The following is a 5,441-nucleotide window of genomic DNA, read 5'->3' on the forward strand; positions in this document are numbered from 1 at the left end:
GACATCATTCTGAAAGGTTGCATTGTAACACCTCACTTTCACAAAATACCTACATTTGCACCTGTTTTTGCTAACAGAAAGAAATACAAAGAGGATATTCACTTTTACAAAAAAAAAAAAAAAAAGCTGTCACCATACTAATATAGGTCTTTCCTAAAAAGCAAAGTGGCATATGGTGAACTTTGGAAAGCAGGGGATACTCTTTGCTTTATATCAGTTCAGTCTGCAAAAGGTTTCATAGGGACACCACTTTTGTTCCTTTTTTTTTTTGGGGGGGGGGTAGGGGAACACTGTACTTTTGAATAGCAGGGGAAACCTGTACTCTATTTCAATTATTTTCACAAATGCATTCCATTGTCTTTAGCTATTTCTGTGTTTTTTCAGAGTTTCTTAAAAATATAGATTATAAAAGTTTCTAGCATTCTAGTACATGCATCAATGTAATTTTCTTCCATGTACTTTTGTCAAACAACATTTTCTATACAGAATACCCACTATTATTTATTCCTAGAGCAATTGTAACTTGTGTTGATTTTATCCTTAACAAAAGGGTGATGTCAATAAAATCAAGTCAGTATTCAGATAGGTAGCTACCCTATGTGTTCTCTTATCAGTCAGATAATGTGTTCTGTATTATACATTTGGTAATAAACCTCTTCTCATTATGCCGTGACAGTTGTGATCTCAACCACCCCATACCCATTTATATACACTTTCTCTCTGATATGAATGTCATGATCAGCATAAAGATTGAGTTCTGCAGGAAGAGCTTACTACATCTTAACATCTTTATTTGATTTTGTTTTTTTTCTTCCCAATATGGAGTATCTGTTAGTGAGTAAAGTGTACATTATGGTTCAGTGTCGAAGACTCTTAAGTCTAAAGTTCTTTTTTGGCCAGCAAAAGAGCAGATGCAGGATTAAAGCGAGACATGGCTAATGTCCAGGAAAAGACGAGAGCCCCGAATAAGGGTCCATGACCCATATTTATTCAGATCAGAAGGCTTACAAAGGTGATGGGCGTGTACAAAGAGACAAACTGTAAACATTAACTTGAGGCTGTGATGGGGAAAGGGAGGTTTTGAAGATATACCGTGTTTGGGGTTTGGGTCAATATAAAACAAAATCCTGGCGCCAGGCAGATGGGTAGATGGTTGTTAACGGCAGACAGGAGGTGCCATGCCTATTTATCTTTGCCAGACTGCGGGGGATGAGACAGATAGGAGAAATAGCCTCAGGGTTAACAAGACACCTTTTCTTTTGTTAACCATCTCTGCTCTGGGCTGCTTTGCCTGCAGCGCAGTGGTCCATAGTTCAATTCACCAATTTACCTAACCTGGCCCTATTCTCCCGTGAAAGCAGCTTTTCTGCTATAGTACTAAATTGGGGGTGCTTTCACCCTGAATATATTTGATCTTGTTTATTTTACATACCTATATATTGGGCCCCTTTGCACCATTCCTATTTTAGGCCTTTGCCTCTCCCTCTCTATTTTGGGGGTTCCCTGCACCCCCTTTCTATTTTAGGGTGCATTTGCACCTCCCTATTTCTGGCACCTTTGCGCCTCCCTATTCTCAGGGTGCCTTTGCATCCCATATTCTTGGGGTGCCAATCTGGTTTACCCAAACTCAGGTGTGAGCATCTTATGACTTTGTATTTCTTTATGCCTTGCTAACCCATTGGTGTAAGCCCGGGGGATCCCTAAGCTTATCCCCCACAGCTCAACACCATTCCATAAATAAAATAGATGAAGATAACAGTGACTAACATTCACAAAACAATTCACTAGTTATATTCATGCATTCATAATTCATTTACTCATTACATACCAATGACAGTTATGTAAGTCATCTCAATTTTGCCATACTTGAAGCAAAACATATACGATTGAAAGCAATATATATATAACGTGTGTGTGGAGTTGCATTTAAAAAGGCTCTTGAGGGGCGCCTGGGTGGCTCAGTCGGTTGAGTGACCAACTTCGGCTCAGGTCATGATCTTGCAGTTTGTGAGTTCGAGCCCTGCATAGGGCTCTGTGCTGACGGCTCAGAGCCTGGAGCTTGCCTTGGATTCTGTGTCTCCCTCTCTCTGCCCCTTCCCCGCTCATGCTCTGTCTCTCTCTGTCTCTCAAAAATGAATAAACGTTAAAAAAATTTTTAAAAAGGCTCTTGAGGGGCATGTGCATAGCTCAGTCAGTTGAGCATCTCAGTTCAGCTCAGGTCATGATCTCGTGGTTCATGGATTCGAGCCCTGCATTGGGCTCTGTGCTGGCAGCTCAGAGCCTGGAGCCTGCTTCAGATTCTGTGTCTCCCTCTCTCTGCCTTCCCCTTCTCACACTCTGTATCTCTCTCTCTCTCTTTCTCTCTCTCTCAAAAATAAATAAAACACTTAAAAAATGTTTTTAAAAAGGCTCTCGAATGAAACTGCCAACAGTGGTAACTTTAGGGGAGAAACTAGAGGAAGGGAAATAGTCAAAGGGGAGTTTAGCTTATCTGTAATATTTAAAATTTTCGTAAGTATAAGACATTCACAGATTGTTTCAGAAATAAAAAATAAAGCAGACAAGTATACGAAATGCAAACAGGATGTTGAAAGGAGCATTGTTTATAAAGACAAAATTTAGAAGGCAAACATTTTATCAATAGACTAGTAAAATAATAGTAGAGCCACACAGATAAACATTAGCTATATTCAGATAAGGATAATGATATACTATTTACTGACTTGGAAAACTCTTCATGCTATGCTCTACCATAGGAAAGGCAATTTGTGAAAAGGAGTTTCTTTTAAAATTTTCTGAAAGAATTTGCTTTGAAAATTTTGAGAGTGGTTATTATAATAGTTTCTTTTGTGCTCTTTGAAATTTTCTGAAAAAATTACAATAAAATGTTAATGTTAAAAGTAACTCTTCAAAAAAAAGTAACTCTTCAAAAAGGCAGTACAGTTCTATTTGTATTAAAATATATAAAAATAGGGGCGCCTGGGTGGCGCAGTCGGTTAAGCGTCCGACTTCAGCCAGGTCACGATCTCGCGGTCCGTGAGTTCGAGCCCCGCGTCAGGCTCTGGGCTGATGGCTCGGAGCCTGGAGCCTGTTTCCGATTCTGTGTCTCCCTCTCTCTCTGCCCCTCCCCCGTTCATGCTCTGTCTCTCTCTGTCCAAAAATAAATAAAAATAAATAAATAAATAAAATAAAATAAAATAAAATATATAAAAATAAAAATAATGAAGAAAAGAAGGTACAGGTATAATTACAGATATATAAGTATGTATATAGATACACATATATAAACATATGCAAATGAATGATAAATCATTGCCCTGAAACTTAAGCTTATATATATATATATTTTTTAAAGCTTATATAAATAAGACTGTACCACCAAAACAGCAGGAAAAGCAACTGGAAAGAATAAGTAGTGATGGGTTCAAAATCTTGGAGAAAAATAAGTCAGCCCAGAACTGTAAGCACAATTAACAATTTTAATAATCAGTAAATATACATAAGACAAAAAATACCTAGAATTATTTTAGGAAAAGTAAAATAAAATTCTAGGATTATTCTGTAATAAATTGTCTGGTATTTAAGGTTGACATGCACCAAAGTTTTCATTTTCTTCATTCAAATTAAGTAAGTAAGTGAACTGTTGATGGTTTTCTAATATTTACTATATCCTTGGGCAGTTTCAGCTGTCAATACCAAATAAAGGTCTCCTCATATTAATTACAGGATCTAATCAGCATGAAGTCCTAACTCAAATTAAGTGAATGCCTTTCCCACAGATTATTTTCAGAGCTTCTTACCACCATGACCATTTCTACGTTGATTGAGATTTAAACTACGTACAAAAACCTTCCCACATTCTTTGCATTCATAAAGTTTCTCACCCTTGTGAATTCTCTGATGTTGAGAAAGGTCTGAAGAATGATAAAAGGCCTTTCTACATTCCTTACATTCAAAGGGTTTCTCACCAGTATGAATCCTCTGATGCCAGATAATGGCAGAGCTACTACTAAAGGTTTTCCCACATTCCTTACACTCATAGGGTTTCTCAATCATATGAATTCCCCAATGTTGATGAAGGTCTGAAAGTGATAAAAGGCCTTTCCACATTCTTTACAGACATATGGTTTTTCACCAGTGTGAATTCTCTGATGTTCTGTAAGTATAGAACTGTTACAAAAGGTCTCTCCACGTGCCATACAAACATAGCGCTTCTCACCTGTGTGAATTCTCTGATGTTCTGTAAATTTTGAACTGCTACAAAAGGTCTTTCCACAGTCTTTACATATATAGGGTTTTTCACCAGTATGAACTCTCTTATGTTGATTAAGGGTTGAGCTACTTCCAAATGTCTTAGCACAATTTTTACATTCATAGGGTTTCTCACCACTACAAATTCTATGCTGTATAAAAAAATACGATGCACTCTTAAAGGCCTTGCTACATTCCTTACATTCATAGGGTTTTTCACCAGTCTGGATTCTCTGATGTCTTTTAAGATCCAAGGAATAATGAAAGGCTTTGCCACATTCTTTACATATATAAGGTTTCTCACCAGTGTGAACTCTCTGATGTTCTATAAGTATTGAATTGCTATGAAAGGCTTTTCCACACTTCTTACATATATATGGTTTCTACCAGCGTGAATTCTCTGATGCAGAGTAATGGCTGGTTTGCTACTAAAGGCTTTTCCATATAACATACATTGATAAGTTTTCTCATTGGCAAGAAGTATCTGATGATAAATAAGGTCTGAGGAATGATTTAAAAAAAAATCCCACTTTCCTTAGCTAGACAGGGTTCCTCACATGTGTAAACTCTCTGATGTGATAGAAATATAGAAAGGCTTTTCCACATTCTTTACCCTCATAGATTTTCTCCTCAGTATGAATGCTCTGGTGGGCACAGTCTAAGACTCTACCACATTCCTTATGTTCACAGTTTTCATTAATAAACATGATCTGATGCTGAAAATGTTTTGAACCCCTACTAATGGCCTTCCCATATTCCTTATGGTTCCTGAATTTCTTACCAGTATCAATTCTCTGATGTGTAGTTAGTTGGAAGTCACATACAAAACCTTTCTCATAGTTCTTGCATTCCCAGGCTTTGTCTTCAATGTAAGTTTTTTGATATGGAGTAAGAGATGGGTGCTGACTGAAAGTGTATACATTTTCATAGTTGAAAATAACTTGATTAAAAATTTTCTCACAAGATCCTTGTTTTTCATCAGTTTTTCTTTTCATTCCCAGTCATTTCTGTAATAGGAACACTCAAGTTCATGTTTTGTAAGACTTTCCAATATAAACTATTGGGGTGATTCTATTCATAAACTTCCTCCTTCAGAGATAATTCCTTGGTTTACACCTAGATTCGTGGTCTGAAAGAAAGCATAATAGAAAACATTTGCTTCCCCCCCCCCCCCCGGAAGAAATGAAACT

At 37.2% G+C, this 5,441-nt stretch overlaps 1 pseudogene; it reads right to left on the reverse strand.

The window, feature by feature from the left end:
* Positions 1–3,569: 3,569 nt before the first annotated feature.
* LOC144614686 (uncharacterized) lies at positions 3,570–4,702 on the reverse strand (annotated as a pseudogene).
* Between the last annotated feature and the right edge of the window lie 739 nt (positions 4,703–5,441).

This window comes from Panthera onca, chromosome E2 (genome assembly GCF_046562875.1).
Source record: "Panthera onca isolate mPanOnc1 chromosome E2, mPanOnc1 haplotype 2, whole genome shotgun sequence".
In the NCBI taxonomy this organism is placed as follows: domain Eukaryota; kingdom Metazoa; phylum Chordata; class Mammalia; order Carnivora; family Felidae; genus Panthera; species Panthera onca.